Genomic DNA, 22,198 nt, shown 5'->3' on the forward strand with positions numbered 1-22,198 from the left:
GGCAGGTAGGTGGAGAGGAAATATAAAAGTAGTGCACAGGTGTAGAAATGATGAGGGGTGGAGAAATGGCTGGGGTCAGAGAGAGCAGGTCAGCAGAAAGGGAAGATGCCGGAATGGTGCGAGCAAAAAGGGCAGAAACAGCAAATGGGTGAAAGGTCCATGGACAGAGACAAGGGGGTGAGAAGGACTTTGGGGGGAGAGGGGGGGGGGGGAGAGGGGGGGGGAGTGGGGGGGGGAGGGGGGGAGGAGAGGGGGAGGGGGGGGAGTGGGGGTGGGGGGCTGGGGGGGTGGGGTGGGAGGGGGGAGGGAGGGGGGAGGAGGGGGGAGGAGGGGGGAGGAGGGGGGGAGGAGGGGGGGGAGGGTGTCCCACCACAGATATTACATATTCCATTCTGAGCTAAACAAGGTTATTTAATTTAAGCAACAGAGATGGCCACAAAGACTAGGGCTACTTTAAACTTCAAGGCAGGCAATTACAAGAGAATGAGAACATGTTAAAGTGAACTGGGAAAACAGGATAAAAGGAAGGATGAAATGAAGCAGTGGCAGCCATTTAAGGAAATATTTTCTAACTGTCAGCAAATATATTTTCCATTGAGAAAGAAAGACTCAATTAGAAGGACGCACCATCAGTGGTAAACTGAGGTTAAAGATAGTATTAAATTGAAAAGAAAGTGTACAATAATACTGCAAAGTTCAATGGTAGGTCAGAAGATTGAACTAATTGTAGAAACCAGCAAAGGGTGACTAAAAATATAATTAGGAAGGAGAAATAAGAGGGAAAGCTAACTAGAAATATAGAAACACTGACTAACTGATTTAATAAGAATTAAAAAGTAACTGAACTGAACATTGGTCATATAGAGGGTGAGACTGGGGAATTAATAATGGAAAACAAGGGGATGGTGGGAGGGTTGAACAGGTATATTTTCTGTTTATCTTCAGTCCAGTAAACACAAAAAAAACAAGAATAGTTGAAAATCAAAACACAAAAGGGTGAGAGAAAATTGCTATTATTCAATTACGGGGTATGGACATCACTGGTTAGCCCAACCCAACCCAACCCCAATGGCGCTCCAGGTGGTGCTGGTCAGCTGCCTTCTTGAACCACTGTAGTCCATGTGGTTTACGTACTCACAGCACTGCTAGGGAAGGAATTCCAGAATTTTGACCCAGTGGCAGGGAAAGAAATATTTCCAAGTCAGGATGGTGAGTGATTTGGGGAGCCGGGGGCAGGGGAGGGGGGGTAACTTCCAGGTCATGGTGTTCCCAGGTATCTACTGCTCTCATCCTTCTTCATTATAGTGGTCGTGGGTTTGGAAGGTGCTGCCCAAGATGCTTTGGTGAGTTCCTGAGGTGCATCTTGTAGATGGTATACACTGCTGCCACTGTTCATCAGTGGTGGAGAGAGTGAATGTTTGTGGACAAAGCAGGCTGCTTTGTCCTGGATGGTGTCAAGCTTTTTGAATGTTGTTGTAACTGCATTCTTCAGGGAAGTGGAGAGTATTCTATCACATTCCTGACTTGCGAATTGTAGATGATGGACAGACTTTGGGGAGTCAGATGGCGAGTTACTCACCACAGGATTCCTAGCCTCTGACCTGTTCTTGTAGCCACAGTATTTACATGGCCAGTCCAGTTCAGTTTCTGGTCAATGGCAACTCCCAGGATATTGATAACCCCATGAAAGGTCCCAGAAGATTGGAAAATCACAAAGGTGACATTTCTGTTCAAGAAAGGAGGGAGACAGTAAACACGCCGTAAGGAAGTTCCTTTGTTTAAGAAGGGTAGTAAGGATAATCCAGGTAATTACAGGCCAGTGAGCCTTACGTCAGTGGTAGGGAAATCATTGGAGAGGATTTTGAGACAGGATTTACTCCCACTTGGAAATAAGTGGACATATTAGCGAGAGGCAACATGGTTCTGTGAAGGGGAGGTCGTGTCTCACTAACTTGATCAAGTTTTTCGAGGAAGTGACGAAGATGATTAATGAGGGTAGGGCAGTGGATGTTGTCTCCATGGACTTCAGTCAGGTCTTTGACAAAGTCCCTCATGGCAGACTGGTACAGAAGGTGAAGTGACATGGGATCAGAGGTGAGCTGGCAAGATGGATACAGAACTGGCTCAGTCATAGAAGACAGAGGGCAGCAGTGGAAGGGTGCATTTCTGAATGGAGGGCTGTGACAAGCGACGTTCCTCAGGGATCAGTGCTGGGACCTTTGCTGTTATATGATTTGGAGGAAAGTGTAACTGGTTTGAATAGTAAGTTTGCGGACGACACAAATGTTGGTGGATTTGCAGATAGCAATCAGGGCCGTCAGAGGATAGAGCAGAATATAGATCGGTTGGAGACTTGGGCGGAGAGATGGCAGATGGAGTTTAATCAGGACAAATGGAAGGTCTAATACAGATAGGAAATATACAGTAAATGGCAGAACCCTTAAGAGTATTGATATGCAGAGGGATCTGGGTGTACTGGTACACAGGTCACTGAAAGTGGCAACACAGATAGAGAAGGTAGTCAAGAAGGCATATGGCATGCTTGCCTTCATCGGCTGGGGCAGAGTTTAAAAATTGGCAAGTCATGTTACAGCTTTATAGAACCTTAGGCCGCACTGGAATATCATGTTCAATTCTGGTCGCCACACTACCAGAAGCTTTGGAGAGGGTACAGAAAAGATTTACCAGGATGTTGCCTGGTATGGAGGGCATTAGCTCGGTGGAGAGGTTGGAGAAACTTGGTTTGTTCTTACTGGAATGACAGAGGTTGAGGGGTGACATGATAGAAGTCTACAAGATTATGAGGGGCATGGACAGAGTGGATAGTCAGAAGCTTTTTCCCAGGGTGGAAGAATCAATTACTAGGGGGCATAAGTTTAAGGTGTGAAGGGAAAGGTTTAAAGGAGATGTATGAGGCAAGTTTTTTTTACACAGAGGGTGGTGGGTGTCTGGAACTCGCTGCCAGGGGAGTGGTGGAAGCAGATACGATAGTGTCTTTTAAGGATTATTTAGACAAATGCATGAATAGGATGGAAACAGAGGGAGATGGTCCCCGGAAGGGTCGGGGATTTTAGTTCAGTCGGGCAGGATGGTCAGTGCAGGCTTGGAGGGCCGAAGGGCCTGTTCCTGTGCTGTAATTTTCTTTGTTCTTTATTCTTTGAAGGTGCTATAATCCATTTTTAAGGAGGTGATAGGACATATAGAAATCATATGATCAAGCATGATTTTATGAAAGGGAGATGGTGTTTAACTAATTTACTCGAGTTATTTAAGGAAGTAACTAGTAAGTTGTGTAAAGGATAACCTATAGATATGCTGTACTTGCATTTCCAAATGGCATTTGAGAAGGGGCCACATCAAAGATTACAACACAAAATAAGAGGGACACAATATGCATGGATAGAGAATTGGTTAGCTAACAAAAAGCAGAAAGGATAAAGGGATTGTTTTCAGGGCGGCGTGCCGCCGAGGGATCGTTTTCAGGGCGGCACACCGCCACTAGTGGAGTAGTGATGATAGTGTGCTATTGCTATAGATTTTTTTTTAATGTTGAAGGGAACTGTTTTAAAGTTCAATTTTTTTCTACAGGCAGTTGGTATGTGTGGAAGGAATACAACTCAGATGCTGGGACAGCAGGATCATTGCTAATTTTAGCCATGTAGTGTTTACTTAGGAAAGAGTTAATGAACTTTAGTTTACAAAAAGAAATGGTCTGTTGGAGTTTTTGATTAAAGGAATAGAAGATGGGTTTAGATTGACAATGCCATGTGATAATGTGGTTCATGGGAGGAGCTAGATATGTAGCAGAGAGAAAACAATTTTTTTGGCACTCTGGCTTGGGTTCATTTAAAGACAGGTCTGCAGACTGCTCTCTCCACAAAACACCAAGCTTCAAGGCTGTTTATACTCCTGATATCAAATATATTTATGGTTGCCAATTGTACTTAGTGATTTTTGAGTTTGTAAGAAAAACATTGCTTATTTGGAACTGAAAGAGTGATGTTATAAATTAGAGTTGTTTTTTTCATGTTTAAATATTGTTCAAACAGCTAATAGTTAAGCTGCTTCATTTTTTAAGTTATAGCTAAACTGTGTTATTAAATAAAGTTTGTTTTACTATAATAGATCTCTAATTTGTCAGCAAAATTACTCCTGGAGTGAAACATCCTATCCTCACATTTATGTCAAAAATAGAAAAATTATTGGGGTCTAGCCTGGCTTCCTAATGTAATTTGGGATTGTGATCTAGGGCTCTAACAAAGTGCCTAGGCCTCCGTACAGAGGACTCAACTATTCGGATCTATATCAATGACTTGGACAAAGGGACTAAATGCGTGGTAGCTAAATTTGTCGGTGACACAAACATAGGTGGGAAAGTAAGTTGTCAGTAGAAGACATAAGGGTCTACAAAGGGATTTAAATAGGTTAAGTGAGTGAACAAAAAAATTGGCAGACAGGGAGTATCATGTGGAAAAAACGTGAACTTGTCCATTTTGTCAAGAAGGACAGAAAAGCAGCATATTATTTGCATGGAGAAAGACTGTGGAACCCTACATTGAGGGGTCTGGGTGACCAGGTACGCAAATCGCAAAACGTTGGTATGCAGGTTCAGTAAGTGATTAGGGAAGCAAATATAATGTTGACATTTATTGCACGGAGAATGGATATAAAAGTCAGGAAGTCTTGCTATAGCTGTACAGGGCCTTAAGTAAACTGCATCTGGAGTACAGTGTACAGCTTTGGTCTTCTTACTTAAGGTGGACATTATTGCATTCAAAGTAGTTAAGAGAATGTTCACTCAACTGAATCCTGGGATGAAGGGATTATCTTACGAGGAAAGGTTGACCAAATTGGATCTATACCCATTGGAGTTTAGAATGAGAGGTGATTTTACTGAAACAGATAAGATCCAGATGGGCTTAGACAGAGTGGATGCTTCCTCATGTCAAGTAGTCTAGAACTGGTGACAGTTTAAAAATTACGAGTCTTCCATTTAACACCAAGATGAGAACTTTTTTCTTTAAGAGGGTCGATAGTCTTGCCCAGAAGCAGTGGGACTGGGTCAAGGCGGTGTTAGACAGATTTTTCATTGACAAGGCAGTCAGGGTTACTGGGTGGAGGGGGTGATGCCACACACTGATCGGCCATAATCTCATCAAATGGTGAAGCAAGCTCAAGTGGTCAAATAACCTACTACTGTTCCTAATTCTTGTGTTGATACTATCAAAATACCAATGCCGAAAGTGTATACGTGGACAATATCTGACTCAACAGAGGGGTCACAGCTCAGTCAACCAAAACTCATTGACCAGATTCACAAGTTAAGAATGTCTGGCCATTGTGTAACAACATACAACTCATCTTGTAGGAGAGGAGAGAAAAATCCTCAGGCACATTCCCCTCCCCCTACAGTTTCCTTTTAATTGAACACTCTCTCCTGACCAAAAGATCACTTCCACTCTCCCACACAGAATAACATCTTTGCAGAATCATTGCATCTGTCTGAACTACTTGAGCAAGCCAACGGCTTTAATAGGCAAAGCACATCACAGTTTACATTTCTGGATCCAAACAATTAAAGAAGCTGTTTTACTCCTAAGATTTTTTGAAGGTGCCATTATAGATTTTTAAGTGTGAAGAATTAAAGGTGCAAACCTATCTGAAACATTCTCAATTGCTTTAACATAATTAATCACTTGTGGTTTTGTTTAAAATTGTGCCAGCTTCTACTCAGATCCATTTTAGCAATTTTCTAAAGACTGAACTTTAGTTTGAAAGAGTGGTCAGCATCTGGCACAATAATAGGTCAGCCTTTTCATTACATGTTTCTTTCCCAGGCATCATGTTTGCTGGCTGTCCAGCTAATAAAAGATATAAATTAAAACATGGCAGTGTTTGTTTAGTCACTGCAACAATGCCCCCTTCTACTGAAGAGCCAAGTGCCCATGTCACAATGGCTGGATCCACATCAAACATATCAATTAAAAAATACATTAATGTTGTACACGAATGGAAAATTAAATAAAACACCAATGCACAACACCAGAGACTTTGGATGTGGATTTGAACGACCAACATCCTATTCAAACCTGTTACCAGTGGGGCAGGCACCGAGGCCAAGCCTTCAAATGAGATGAAAGAAAGATTTGCATTTCTATAGCATCTTTCATGGTCATAACATTTCCTAAAACAATTGACAGACAAAGAGCTTCTAAATATAAGCACTGTTATAATATAGGAAATGATGTGGAGATGCCGGCATTGGACTGGGGTAAACACAGTAAGAAGTTTAACAACACCAGGTTAAAGTCCAACAGGTTTATTTGGTAGCAAAAGTTTTGCTACCAAATAAACCTGTTGGACTTTAACCTGGTGTTGTTAAACTTCTTATAATATAGGAAATGCAGCAGCCAATTTGTGCACAATATGTTCTGAACATAGCAATGTGATAACGACCATTTAATCTTTGTTTGCAATGCTGATCGAGGGGTAAATATTGGTCAGCATACCAGGTATTGTTCTCCCAAGAGAGCTGATTTAATGAAAGATGAAATGAAAAATGTCAACCTTGATTTTTGAGCTCAAGTGCTGGAGCAGGGCTTGAACCCGCAACCTTGTGGATCAGAGGGTCAGAGTACTACACACTAACACTTAGCAACAAGGGTCACCTAGGTTCCTCTCAGGCACCTATTTATTGGTGGATATTTGGGAATATTCACTCATCCTCCACCCAGACTTCAATGTGAGGCAAAAGGTACAGAAAATAAAAGTCGATGTTATGGTGAATTTTTAGAAAACTGCACAGTTTTGGGCTCCACACTAGGTGGTACAACACAAGATGTTTTGCCTGCTCTCAGGAATGACAAATACACAGAAAGAATTGGAAGAACTAGACCAGAGAAGATTTGATAGAGGAATGTTTAAAATTATGATGGAGGATCCTAGAACAATAGATACACAGATATAAGAAGAAATCTTCTTCGGCAAAAAGTGTTGAGAGATTGTGGAGTGTACTACTGGAGAGATGGCATCAACATTGAAGGTAGGTCAGATAGGTGTTTGAAGGGAAGGGAGTGCAGGAACAGGTCACACGGCAGAGGATAAAGACCAACATGATCTGGTTGGGTTGCAATCCATGTTGCAATTTCTGTGCAAATTGCATCTTCCATATCTGCTCTTTCTTCTTATCCACCTGTCTTTTGAAGTCTTTCACCATCCTCCTCACGGTTTGCCATACCTTCAACTTTTGTGTTGTCAGCAAATCTAAAGATTCTAAAGCAATTTTCAAGAACAAAAGTAAAGCCAACACTTAGCCTGAGGTAACAACACTTCCAAGCAGTCTGAACTACACCAACCTTCTGTCAATCAACTTTCAACACACACAATTATATTTTGTCTTATGCCATGTGTCTGAACTCTTCTAAAAAGCTTCAAACTTACTCTGAAATGTAAGCACACTACACCCCCTTTAACTATACAAGCCACATGGTGTTCTCCTTGGCGCAAAGCTCCATTACCGTGAGACATGCCTCAAAAATGGATGAACTGATTTAGCCCAATTGTTTTATTGATGCAAGATATAGCAGCAGCCCCATCCAGGTCCCTCTTTGCACATCTATACACATTATAACGTCTATTCTCACCAGATAATAGTGTTTAGCATTCCAGGTCTTCCAGCACAATCCTAACCACGATTACACAACACCAGGTCAGTGAATATTCATTTTCATGTAAATTATACCCATGTGGACTCTGAGCATTAACAGTTCATCTTTAGAAAATTTTTATGTAACAAAATTAATCTCACTACCTCTTCAGGGCTTATCATGTTGTCACACATCAACCCTGGCCTAAAGGGGGCAAACACAGAAAGAAGTCTCACAACATCAGGTTAAAGTCCAATGGGTTTATTTGGTAGCAAAAGCCACTAGCTTCGCTGCTCCTTCGTCAGGTGAGTGGGAGTTCTGTTCACAAACAGGGCATTTAAAGACACAAACTCAATTTACAAAATAATGGTTGGAATGCGAGTCTGTACAGGTAATCAGGTCTTAAAGGTACAGACAATGAGAGTGGAGAGAGCATTAAGCACAGGTTAAAGAGATGTATATTGTCTCCAGACAAGACAGTTAGAGGAGATTTTGCAAGCCCAGGCAAGTCGTGGGGGTTACAGATAGTGTGACATGAACCCAAGATCCCAGTTGAGGCCATCCTCATGTGTGTGGAACTTGGCTATCAGTCTCTGCTCAGCAACTCTGCGTTGTCGTGTAGGCCACCTTGGAGAACGCTTACCCAAAGATCAGAGGCCGAATGCCCGTGACTGCTGAAGTGTTCCCCAACAGGAAGAGAACAGTTTTGCCTGGTGATTGTTGAGCGGTGTTCATTCATCCGTTGTCGTAGCGTCTGCATGGTCTCTCCAATGTACCATGCCTCGGGACATCCTTTCCTGCAGCGTATCAGGTAGACAACGTTGGTGAGTTGCATGAGTATGTACCATGTACCTGGTGGATGGTGTTCTCACGTGAGATGGTGGCATCCGTGCCGATGATCCGGCTCATCTTGCAGAGGTTGCTGTGGCAGGGTTGTGTTGTGTCATGGTCACTATTCTCCTGAAGGTTGGGTAGTTTGCTGCAGACAATGGTCTGTTTGAGGTTGTGCGGTTGTTTGAAGGCAAGAAGTGGGGGTGTGGGGATGGCCTTGGCGAGGCGTTCATCTTCATCAATGACATGTTGAAGGCTCCGGAGAAGATGTCGTAGCTTCTCCGCTCCGGGGAAGTACTGGATGACGAAGGGTACTCTGTCCGCCGTGTCCCGTGCTTGTCTTCTGAGGAGGTCGGTGCAGTTTTTCGCTGTGGCGCATCGGAACTGTCGATCGATGAGTCGAGCACCAAATCCTGTTCTTATGAGGGCATCTTTCAGCGTCTGGAGGTGTCTGTTGTGATCCTCCTCATCTGAACAGATCCTGTGTATTCGGAGGGCTTATCCATAAGGGACGGCTTCTTTAACGTGTTTAGGGTGGAAGCTGGAGAAGTGGAGCATTGTGAGGTTATCGGTGGGCTTGCGGTACAGTGAAGTGCTGAAGTGACCGTCCTTGATGGAGATGCGTGTGTCCAAGAATGCAACCAATTCCGCAGAGTAGTCCATGGTGAGTCTGATGGTGGGATGCAACTTGTTGACGTCATCATATTAGTTGTTTCAGTGATTGTTCACCATGAGTCCAAAGGAAGAAAATGTCATCGATGTATCTAGTGTATAGCATTGGTTGAAGGTCCTGTGCGGTGAAGAGGTCTTGTTCGAGCCTGTGCATGAAGATGTTGGCATATTGAGGTGCGAATTTGGTCCCCATGGCTGTTCCGTGTGTCTGGATGAAGAACTGGGGGCAGCCAGCAAACTACTCCAAGGCTTCTAAACATGGTGAAGGCTGCCCAGAGTGATCTGTCCTTTTAACTTTCCCTTTCCATGGGAAAGCACCAATATATCATTCTGAAATTCTTGCAGCTGTCAAGTGAGAGTTTTTTTTTTAAATCACAATACAGCCCATGTCTAACTTTAACAGGACAATGCAATAATCTTGTGTTCACAAAACAGCTTAAATAATATTTACACTGGGCATTCACACTGCTTGCCCCAGTGTAAAACAATCAAGGAGCTTGGACAATATCCCAAGATCTGTTTGAGTTTAGTTCGAACCTGCAATTGCATCATAACTAAGTACCATCAACTCTTATGAAACACTTTCGGCACAGTGTGTTGTGACACCACACAACCCTGCCACAGCAACCTCTGCAAGACGTGCTGGATCATCGACACGGATGCCATCATCTCACCTGAGAACATCATCCACCAGGTACACGGTACATACTCTTGCAACTCGGCCAATGTTGTCTACCTGATACGCTGCAGGAAAGGATGTCCCGAGGCATTGTATTTTGGGGAAACCATGCAGATGCTGCGACAACGGATAAATGAACACCGCTCAACAATCACCAGGCAAAACTGTTCTCTTCCTGTTGGGGAGCACTTCAGCGGTCATGGGCATTCGGCCTCTGATATTTGAGTAAGCGTTCTCCAAGGCGACTTTCACGACACACGACGGTGCAGAGTCGCTGAGCAGAAACTGATAGCCAAGTTCCGCACACATGAGGACGGCCTCAACCGGGATATTGGGTTCATGTCACACTATCTGTAATCCCCACAGCTTGCCTGGACCTGCAGAGTCTCACTGGCTGTCCTGTCTGGAGACAATACACATCTCTTTAACCTGTCTTAATGCTCTCTCCACTCACATTGTTTGTAACTTAAAGACTTGATTAGCTGTAAGTATTCGCATTCCAACCATTATTCTGTAAATTGAGTTTGTGTCTTTATATGCCCTGTTTGTGAACAGAATTCCCATTCACCTGAAGAAGGGGCTTAAGGCTCCGAAAGCTTGTGGCTTTTGCTACCAAATAAACCTGTTGGACATTAACCTGGTGTTGTTAAACTTCTTACTGTTTATACCTTTATGCAGAGATGTCTATCACTACTTTAGAGCCATGCTTCGGTTTCTCAGTGTATAAATATTCCTTGGCCACATAGATAAGTGTGCAACTGGACCAACTAAGTCAAAAAGCCCTGGTCTATAGAGACTCAAGTGATCTCATTCGGGGTGGTAATACAGAGAAAATAAGAAACAGGGCTGGATGAACAACATATTCATAATGAGCTAAACTACCTCTTAATATGCTTTAAATTCTATGATGCCTACTCCTAATCATTACACAAACTCCTGGTGGAAAAATTATTTAATTCCTTCATAGGATGTGAGCATCACTGACAAGGCCAGCATTTGCTGGTCATCTCTAATTGCCCACAAGGTAGTGTTGGTGAGCTGCCTTCTAGAACTACTGCAGTCCATCTGGTGTAGGTACACCCACTGTGCTGTTAGGAAGAGAATTCCAGGATTTTGACCCAGCGACAGTGAAGGAACGGTGATATAGTTCCAAGTCAGGATGGTGTGTGGCTTGCAAAGAAATTTGCAGGTGGTGGAATCCCATGCATCTGTTGCCCTCATCATCCTAGGTGATAGAGGTTATGGGTTTGGAAGGTGCTATCAAAGGAGCCTTGATGCAGTACATTCTGTAGGTGGCACATACTGCTGTCACTGTGCTTTGGTGGTGGAGAGAGCACCAATCAAGCAGGCTGCTTTGTCCTGGATAGTGCTGAGCTTCTTGAATGTTGTTGGGAGCTGCACTCATCCAGACAAGTGGAGACTGTGCCTTGCAGATGGTGGAGAAGCTTTAGGAAGGGAGGAATTAAATTACCCACCACAGAGTTCCTAGTCTTTGACCTGTTCTTGCAGCCACAGTATTTATATGGCTAGTCCAGTTAGATTTCTGGCCAATTGTAATCCCCAGGATGTTAATAATGGGAGATTCAGCAATAGCATGCGATTGAATGTGAAGGGGAGAAGGTTAAATTCTCTCGTTTTAGATAGTTCGTCATTGCCTGGCAAATGTTACTTGTCAGTTATCAGCTCAAGTCTGAATGTTGCCCAGGTCTTACTAATTTGGACAATGGCTTCTTCAGTTTCTGAGAAGTTGCGAATTGTACTGAATACTGTGTATTCATCAGCAAACATCCCCACTTATGACTGAGAGATGATCGTTGATGAAGCAGCTGAAGATGTTTGGACGTAGGGCACTACCCGGAGGAAGGCCTGCACTGACATCCTGGGGCTGACATGATGGCCTCTGTCAATCACAACCATCAGCTATGAAGTGTGTGTATTTGCATGATAAAATGTAGCAAGAACAGAGCAGATTCAACTGTGAAGATTCCCACAGCTCTCATTGTCCAAGCCTTTAATGAAGAATGGCAATTTGTGTGTAAAGGCGAGTGTAGACAACTCATTTTGCATTGCAATGTGCTTATGTGAGTGGTGAAGAGAATGAGGAGAGGTAGGAGAAATAACCATTTTAAACAAAGCTCTTGGACATATGTGACACCCAGAATTAACACAGCACTTTTGTTTTTAAGAAAGGAAAAGTGCTCTCTGACCACTTCAGAGAAGGCTGATAGTTCAATTCACTTTAAGTCCACATCAATCATGGTTCAGTGGGTAGCACACTGTGCAGAAAGATTGTGGGTACAAAACCTACCCCATCTGAGCATGTAATCTGCGAAGTACCATCTGTTTTTGTTAACATCTCTGACTATGTGCTCTAAGACGGATGGAAAAGAAGGATAGAGGTGTTATCCCTAGTGTCCTGGCTAATATTTATACCTCAAACAACATCACAAAAACAGATGATCAGCTCATTATCACATTGCTATTTGTGAGAACATATTGTATTTTCTTCTGTATTTCCTACATTACAACACTTCAAAAATTGCTTAATTGACTGTAAAAAGTGTTCTGGGACGTCCCAAGACTGTGAAAGGTGCAATATAAATGTATATCGTTCTTTTCTTTAAGCGTACAGTTAATCCAAAGCAGCCTCAAAGATTAATAACGTTGCCTCCTTCAACTACCATAAATAATTTAACTGTTCACGCAATCAGAACAGGTGACTTTAAACTGCAACTAACCACTGATCGGCTGCAGGGTGCTGAAACCGCAGTGCAAATTAAAACTTGGACTTAAAGCACTGATACGTCTATCCACGTTAGCCTTCCTATCAGTATATCATGCTAGCTTTGGAATCAGAATAGTCTAGAGTTAAGATAATGAAAAGCACACAACAGATTATCAACACCCTCTTCCTTTGGGATGGTGTTACTTACAACGAAACCTTGAGACAGAGAGGGACCTTCAGAGTCAGTGCAAGTACTGGACTGCAATGAACTAATTCCCACAAATATCAAGTGATGAGTAAGCCCTCATGATTGGCCTTTCTGATTGGAGATTATTCAATAGTTCCTCCTCTTCCCTCTGCCATCCCTGGAGGTTAATTGCGGATTAAGAAATGTGTACGAATCAGCTGTCAAGATGCACATGCAAAGACGGCTCCCGTCTCCTGTCCAAATAAAATGGTTCAAGTGTGAGGCTCTGGCTGCCGTGGCCAGGTTATTGAGATCTGAGTCATTCCCACAAGGATTCAAAAGGTTCACAATCTTAAAACTTCAAGAAAGTCATCTCTTTGCAGCCTCCCATTCCTCTCCATGGATTCTTTTGTGAAATTTGCTTCTCTCAGCCAAGGCAGGGACAGAATCTTCAGAACCACTCAGCATGTATGCACATTGCTTAATTATCTAATTCACAAGAATGGTAGCAACAAGAAGCTGGTTTCGAAGTTCAAACAGTTGGGAGTCTAACATGAGTATAGGATGCAAGTTATTCTGGCTAGGTAACACAGTGGATGCAGTTCAAGCAGCCAGATGGAATGTTCAGCTTTCGGACCCAATGCTTTGGTTTTGGCTCATAGTCATTCCTCTTAATTGGGTTGTGTACTTCATCTGTGATAATATTTCCTGGATGGGAGCAGTGGGACTTACCTGATGTTGACAAGGAGAAACGGAACAAGCGTGCAACCACTACTACTTATGCCCATTGATTATCAGCCTAAGCAGAGATGTCTATGAGATTGCCCAGCTTCTGAAAGAAGCACAAGTCCAAGAGGGGCAAAAGTGCAAGGACATTGCATTTCCCTTTGTTCTGAATCTGTGAGGATACTCCTGATAGCAGAGCTGATGGTTGAAAGCTTGTTGTTTGGTGAATCAGAATGAATTCACACTTTAAATGCCGCCATCTTTGATAGCTCCACACTTAATTCTACATCTACTAATATTCTTGTCCTCTGTCTGATCTCAAATGGAATTCCCATTACAGTTCCACTGTTGAAGCTACACGAGGAAGCTGGCTTTAAACTTTCATGTTGAACTCTTCTTTCCCTTCAATCACTCTATAAATCCTGAACTTGAATCTGTTCCATACCTGGAAAACTCTTCCATGACGAGAAAATGAAGAAGATGGGGTTATTTTCCTTGCAGGAGAGAAGGTTAGAGGAAATTTGATGGAATCGTTCAAAATCATGAATAGTTTTAATGGAGTAAATAAGGGGTAGGTGTTTCCAGTGGCAGAAGGGTCAGTAACCAGAGGACACAAACTCAGTGATTAACAAAGAATCAGAGCTGAAATGAGGAAACTTGCCATTAAGTTATGATCTTGAATACACTGCCTAAAAAAGGATGGTAGAAGCAGATTCAATAATAATTTGTTATTAAAGAGAATTGGATAAATACTTGAAAAAAATAATTTCAGGGCTATAGGGACAAAGAGGGAGAATAGGACTGGTTGGGTAGCTCCATAAGTTCATAAGATATAGGAGCAGAATTAGGCCATTCGACCATGGCTGATATGCTCCTCATCCCCATTTTCCTGCCTTCTCCCCATAACCCTCCCCATTACCAATTAAAAATCTATCGAACGCCTCTTTAAATTTACTCACTTTCCTAGCATCCACCACACTTTGGGGGTAGCAAATTCCAGATTCACAACCCTTTGGGAAAAGTATTTTCCCCTCAACTCGGTTTTAAATTTGCTTCCCCTTATCCTAAGACTATGACCTCTCATCCTAGAATGCCCCACAAGAGGAAGCATCCGCTCCACATCTACTTTATCCATATTGTTTATCATCTTGTATACCTCAATTTGATCTCCCTCATTCTTCTAAATTGAGAGAGAGAGAATTTAGGCCTAAACTGTTCAATCTCTCTTCATACGACAAACCCCTCATCTCTGGAATCAATTTCCCACATTTTGCCTCCCTCCCTTTTTGAATAAGGGTGTTTAGCATTAGCATTTTTCCAATCCACTGGAACCTTCCCTGTGTCCAGGGAAATTTGGAATATTATAACCAATGGATCCACTATCTCCACTGCCACTTCCTTTAATACCCTAGGATATAGGCCATCAGGCCCGGGAGACTTGTCTGCCCTCAATCCCAATTGTTTGCTGAGTACCTTTTCCCTAGCGATATTGACTGTTCTAAGTTCTACCCTCTCTATTACCTCTGACTTGCCTGCTCCTACAGGAATGGTACTAGTGTCCCCCACCATGAAAACTGAGGCAAAGTATTGATTTAGCATCTCTGGCATTTCAGTGTTCCCCACTATTAACTCTCTGGCTTCATCTTCCAAGGGACCAACATTCACCTTAGCGACTCTCTTCCCTTTTATATACTTATAGAAGCTTTTGCTATCCTATTTGATATTTTGCGCAGTTTTCTTTCGTAATTTACCTTAGCTCTTTTTATTACTTTTTTAGTATCCCTTTGTTTTTATGTTTGAAAGTTTCCCAATCTTCCAGCTTGCCACTGGCCTATGCAATATGATATACATTAGTTTTTGTCTTTACATTGTCCTTGACCTCCTTGTTTAGCCATGGATGTTTTTTACCCCCCCCCCTTACCATCTTTCTTCGTCACTGGGATATATTTTAGTTGTGAGGAATTAAACATCTCCTTAAACAACGGCCACTGTTCTACCTTTTAGCCTTCCTGCCCACTCTACGTACCAAATCTGTCCTCATGCCTAAGTAATTTCCTTTGTTTAATTCCAGAACGCTAGTGTGGGACTCACCCCCAAGCTGAATTTTGAATTCTATTACACTATGGTCACTACTCCCTAGGGGATCCTTAACTATGAGGTCATCAATTAGTCCCTCCTCATTACGCAATACCAAATCCAGAGTGGCCTGCTCCCTGGTTGGTTCCACAACTTACTGTTCCAAGAACAATTTCTAATACATTCAATGAACTCTGCCTCCAGGCTACCCTTGCCAATTTGATTCTTCCAATCTACGTGCATATTAAAATCACCCATGATTATTGCCATACCTTTCTTGCAAGCCTCCAGTATTTTCTGGTTTATACTGTGCCCCACTGCAGAACTACTGCTTGGGGACCTATAGATTACTCCTACCAGTGCTTTGCTTCCCTTTGCTATTTCTTATTTCTACCCAGACTGATTCCACATCTTGATCTCCCGTGTTTATGTCATTTCTTATTACAGCACTGATCACCTTCTTCACCGGCAAAACTACACCACCTCCTTTTCCTTTCAGTCTATCTTTCCGAAATGCTGAGTACTCTTGGATATTCAATTCCCAGACCTGATCTCCTTCTAACCATGTCTCAGTAATCGCCACCAAACCATACCCTTTTGTTTCTATTTGCGCCATTAACTCATTAATTTTGTTCTAAATGCTTCGTGCATTTAGATACAAAGTTGTTAAATTTGTTCTACTGGTAAATTTCCTTATGCTTTTTTTATAATTCCTTGGTGCATAAAGACATTCACCCGTTCTGTCCCTCACCTTTATTGTCTGGTAACCATCAGCCACATCACTAACCTGAACTCTTACCTCCTCCTTTAATTTGGGTTTTCTAATTTCCCCGACAACTGAACACCCTCCTCCCCCGCCCCCCCCAAAAAACCCTATTCAGTTTAAAGCCATATCTACAGTCCTAGTTATGCGATTCACTAGGACTCTAGTCCCAGCGTGGTTCAGATGAAGATTGTCCCATCGGAACAAATCCCTTCTTCCCTAGTACTGGTGCCAATGTTCCATGAATTCAAACCCATTTCTCCCACACCAATCTTTGAGCCACGCATTTACCCGCTTAATCTTATTGATCCTGTGCCAGTTAGCTCATCACTCAGATAGTAATCCAGAGATTGTTACCTTTTTGGTTTTGCTTTTTAATTAGGCTCCTAGCTGTTCATACTCCCGTAGCAGAACCTCTGCTCTTGTTATACCTATGTCGTTGGCACCTACGTGGACCACAACAAGTGGATCTTTACCCTCCCACTCCTCTGCAGCCCAGATGAGATTTCCCAAACCCGAGCACCAGGTAGGCAACACAATCTTCGGTACTCTCGATCCTGGTCACAGAGAACAGTGTCTATGCCCCTAACTATACTATTCCCAATTACAACTACATTTCCTTTCTCTCCCCTTACTTGAATGACTCCCTGCACCACGGTGCTGCAGTCAGTTGGCTCATCCTCCCTGCAGTCCCCATTCCCGTCCACACAGGGAGCAAGAATCTCGAACCTGTTGGACACGGACAAGAGCTCAGGCTCCTACAACCGTACCTCCTGGATCCCTCTACCTGCCTCACTCGCAGCCATACCCTCCTGTCCCTGACCAAATTCAACTTAGTTAGTCTAAGGACTGTGACTGCCTCCTGGAATGCAGCGTCCGGATAGCTCTCCCCCTCCCTGATGTGTTGCAGCGTCCGAAGCTCATAATCCAGTTCATCAACTCTGAGCCGGAGTTTCTCGAGCAACCAACATTTACTACAGATGTGGTCACTGGGAACCACAATGGGGTCCACCTGCTCCCACATCGTGCAAGAACAATTCATCACCTGACCCGCCATCTTTATCTTGTTTAATTAGTTTTGAATGTTTTTTTAATTTTTTAACTGTTTTGTATATCTCTGCTTATTATCTCAATCTGAACGCAATTTATAACCAGCAATTTAACACGATTCAAATTTAGCAGATTCCCTTCCTGGGATGTCACTTTTCAATTCCCCCCCAGTCAAAACACTCCAAAGAATGGGACAGGATGGGCCAAATGACAACCTCCTGTGCTGTTAGATTCAAACATTTCTCTCTCACTCCCAGGCAGAATACAGGAACAGGTTAATCAGAGATGAAATTCTCCTCTAATCTCTGATGGTAAGTATCCTCCTCATTTAAAAGATTCTGTAAAAAAAAAATTGTAGCACTCCGACTGAGATCAGTTGACAGGATCAACATGGGATCTCCCTTCTCAGTAATGATGGGCACTGTACGAATTTTATAAGTCACACATCCTACACTGTAACACAAAATGTTCATATAAATGAGTTACCAGCAGATAGAACTACAGTTTTAGGTGCCTACACAATGGTTATTAGTCATCTTTTTTAAACGATTGCAATGCAATAAACCCCTAAAATGAGAGTAGTGATAAATAAAACAATGATTAAAGATAATTGTGAAGGATCTGCAGAAGCAAGTTAGCACTTCAGTAATAATTTAAACTCTCGATGAATCTGACTCATGAAGTTTATCCAGTTGAAGCATACAGAACATCAAGGTCCCACCAATCCAGTGTTAGAAAGTTTAACTTGTGACAACATCTGGGGCAGTTCTAATGATCTCAGCAGAGTAGGTTATGGAGAGGCGCAGAGATCACCAAAGAGCCAGGCAGCACTTACTAACAAGGCTCACACAAGATTCATGCACATTGGACAGAGGAGCGGAGGCTGATTTGCATCCACAAACTGGTAAACCCCACAAGATTTAACACTGCATTAATACTGTTCCAACCAATCTATTGTCCTTCTACAGCCAGATTTCCTCTTCCAATAACTAAGACATCAATAATTTAAAAAAAGACTTGCAAGTAAAGGTTTAGGTTTAATCTCAGTTGTTTTGGGTTTAATCTCAGTTGTTTGGGTTTAATATCAGTTGTTCTGGGTTTAATCTCAGTTGTTCTGGGTTTAATCTCAGTTGTTTGGGTTTAATCTCAGTTGTTAATATCAGGGATTTGTTCCCAGGAGCAGGCTGAGGGTAAGAGAGTGGGTTTTCTGACTTTAATTAATTATTTATTTTTTCAGTTAATTTTGGGTTTAAAATCGGAGGTTTTTTTCAAAACCGGAAGTCGGGCCAGGAGAGGCCTGGGGAAGTTTTTGGAGGGTTTAAAAGCGCACCAAAGTATACAGCGGGCAGCATCGTAGCGGGCAGCAGAGTGAGTGGGAAGTTGAGTGAGCTGTCAGGGCTTTGGCTCACAGGGCTTGGACGAGCAGGGGTGAGTTTTTGTTTCCTTACACTCTTATTAACTTTTCACTGTCTTACTTGACATAAAGTGTCCAGTATGAGTGTGAAACCAGTGTGTTGTTCCCAGTGTAGGATGTGGGAGGTCCTGGAGGCATCTGGCCTCCCGGACATCCACATCTGTGAAGGGTGTGTCGAGCTGCGGTTCCTGAGGGACCGTGTTAGGGAGCTGGAACTGCAGCTCGAGGATCTTAGGCTGATGAGGGAGAATGAGGAGGTGATAGACAAGAGCTATCATCAGGTGGTCACACCAGGGCAACGGGAGGAGGCCAAGTGGGTGATGGCCAGGAAGGGTAAGGCTAGGGTGGTTGAGAGCACCCCAGTGGATTTGCCCCTGCACAACAAGTACTCCTGCTTGAGTACTGCTGGGGGGGACAGCAGTGGCCGTGTCTCCGCAGTGGAGTCCAGCCCTGTAACTCAGAGGGCTAAGGAAAAGAGGAGGAAGGCGGTATTAATTGGGGACTCGATGGTGAAGGGGACAGACAGGCGTTTCTGCGGAGGTAGGCGGGATTCTCGCATGGTGGTCTGCCTCCCTGGGGCCGGGATCCAGGATGTCGCTAGTCGCGTCCCGGAAATCCTGAGGTGGGAGGGAGAGGAGCCTGAGGTAGCGGTACATATTGGTACCGCTGATGTGGGTAGGAAGGGAGAAGGGGTCATGAAAAGGGAGTACAGGGAATTAGGGAGACAGCTGAGAAAGAGGAAAGCAAAGGTAGTAATCTCAGGATTACTGCCTGTGCCACGGGAAGGTGAGGGCAGGAATGGAGTGAGGTGGAAGATGAATGTGTGGCTGAGGGACTGGTGCAGGGGGCAGGGATTCAGGTTCCTGGACCATTGGGACCTCTTTAGGGGCAGGGGTGATCTGTATACAAAAAACGGGTGGAACTTGAATCACACGGGGACCAATATCCTGGCCGGTAGGTTGGCTAAGGTTACTGGGGAGAATTTAAACTAGATAGGTTGGGGGGAGGGGAGCTAGAAGAGTTGACTAGGATCAAGGAACTAATTGATGGGGTGGAGGATGCAGGGGTAAGGGGAATTACAAAATTAATGGTAGAGGAGAGGGTGCAAGTGAATGAAGGCGGTAATTTAGATAAGGGAGTAGAGGGAGAGGGTGTTCGCGACTCATCAAAGCGGGTCCAGATAAAAGCTGGAATAAGGACACTTTGCCTGAATGCACGAAGCATTCGGAACAAGGTAAATGAGTTGATGGTGCAAATCAGCACGAGTGGGTACGATCTAGTGGCCATTACAGAAACGTGGCTGAAAGGTGACCAGGACTGGGAGATGAATATCCAGGGGTATCAGGCGTTTAGGAAGAATAGACAGGAAGGAAAAGGTGGTGGGGTCGCGCTATTAATAAGAGATAATATCAGGGTAGTACTGAGGGATGACATAGGCTCTGAGGAACAAAACGTGGAATCATTATGGGTAGAGATGAGGAATAGTAGAGGGAGAAAGACACTAGTAGGTGTGGTATATAGGCCCCCAAATAATAATGTTGAGGTAGGGAGGGCTATAAACAAGCAGATAAGGGATGCGTGTAAAAACGGAACGGCAATAATCATGGGGGACTTCAACATGCACATTGACTGGCAGACTCAAGTCGGTAAGGGTGGAATGGAGGAAGAGTTCTTAGAATGCTGTCGGGATAGTTTCCTTGAACAGCATGTTACGGAACCGACGAGGGAACGAGCTATTTTGGATCTGGTATTGTGTAACGAGGTAGGTAGAATTAAGGATCTTATTGTGAAGGACCCTCTTGGGTCTAGTGACCACAATATGGTCGAATTTCTGATTCAGATGGAAGAGGAGAAAGTTTGGTCCCAAACCAGTGTCCTCTGTTTGAACAGAGGGAAATATGATAGGATGAGGGATGAATTGGCTAAGATAGACTGGGAGAGCAGGCTGGCAGGTAGGATAGCTGAGGAACAGTGGAGGATTTTTAAGGAGATCCTTTTCAGTTCTCAGCAAAAATATATTCCAGCAAAAAACAAGGATTGTAAGAAAAGGGAGAACCAGCCGTGGATAACGAAGGAAATAAAGGAGAGTATTAAAATAAAAACAGCTGCGTACAGAGTGGCCAAAAATAGTGGAGAAACAAGTGATTGGGAAAAATTTAAGAAACAACAAAGAGAGACTAAGAAAGCGATAAAGAAAGGAAGGATAGACTATGAAGCTAGGCTAGCAATTAATATAAAAAATGATAGTAAAAGTTTTTATAAATATATAAAAAGGAATAGAGTGGCTAGAGTGAATGTTGGACCCTTGGAGGACGAGAGGGGGGAGTTAATAGTGGGAAATGAGGATATGGCTGAGTCTTTAAATAAGTTTTTTGTGTCGGTCTTCACGGTGGAGGACACAAATAGTTTGCCAAATATTAACGATAGAGGGTTGGCAGCAGGAGAAATACTTAATACAATTAATGTTACCAGAGAGGCAGTGCTGGGTAGACTAATGGGACTGAAGGTGGATAAGTCCCCGGGTCCGGATGGAATGCATCCCAGGGTATTGAAAGAAATGTCAGAGGTAATAGTGGATGCGTTAGTGATTATTTATCAAAACTCGTTGCATTCTGGGGTAGTGCCGGTTGATTGGAAAACGGCTAATGTTACGCCGCTGTTTAAAAAAGGAAGGAGACAAAAGGCGGGTAACTATAGGCCGGTCAGCTTAACGTCTGTAGTAGGGAAAATGCTGGAATCCATTATTAAAGAGGAGATAGCAGGGCATCTGGATAGAAATGGTTCGATCAATCAGACGCAGCATGGATTCATGAGGGGAAAGTCGTGCTTGACGAACATGTTGGATTTTTATGAAGATGTGACTAGGGCGGTTGATGGAGGAGAACCGGTGGATGCGGTGTTTTTGGATTTCCAAAAGGCGTCTGATAAGGTGCCCCATAAAAGGCTACTGAAGAAGATTAGGGCACACGGAGTTGGGGGTAGTGTGTTAAAGTGGATTGGGGACTGGCTATCCGACAGGAAGCAAAGAGTCGGAATAAATGGGTGTTTTTCCGGTTGGAGGAAGGTAACTAGTGGCGTGCCGCAGGGATCGGTACTCGGGCCGCAACTATTTACCATTTATATAGATGATCTGGAGGAGGGGACGGAGTGTAGGGTAACGAAGTTTGCAGACGACACAAAGATAAGTGGAAAAGTGAATCGTGTGGAGGACGGAGAAGATCTGCAGAGAGATTTGGACAGGCTGAGTGAGTGGGCGAGGATATGGCAAATGGAGTATAACGTTGAGAAATGCGAGGTTATACACTTTGGAGGAAATAATAACAAATGGGATTACTATCTCAATGGAAACAAATTAAAACATGCTACCGTGCAAAGGGACCTGGGGGTCCTTGTGCATGAGACGCAAAAGCCCAGTCTGCAGGTACAACA

At 43.4% G+C, this 22,198-nt stretch overlaps 1 protein-coding gene across 1 annotated transcript in view; it reads left to right on the forward strand.

Annotated features, from left to right (window-relative positions):
- The window catches only part of glis2b (GLIS family zinc finger 2b), a 457,410-nt gene that overhangs the window by 347,778 nt on the left and 87,434 nt on the right, over positions 1–22,198 (forward strand). The window lies entirely within an intron of this gene.

The sequence above is a fragment of the Mustelus asterias genome, chromosome 23, assembly GCF_964213995.1.
Source record: "Mustelus asterias chromosome 23, sMusAst1.hap1.1, whole genome shotgun sequence".
Classification (NCBI taxonomy): domain Eukaryota; kingdom Metazoa; phylum Chordata; class Chondrichthyes; order Carcharhiniformes; family Triakidae; genus Mustelus; species Mustelus asterias.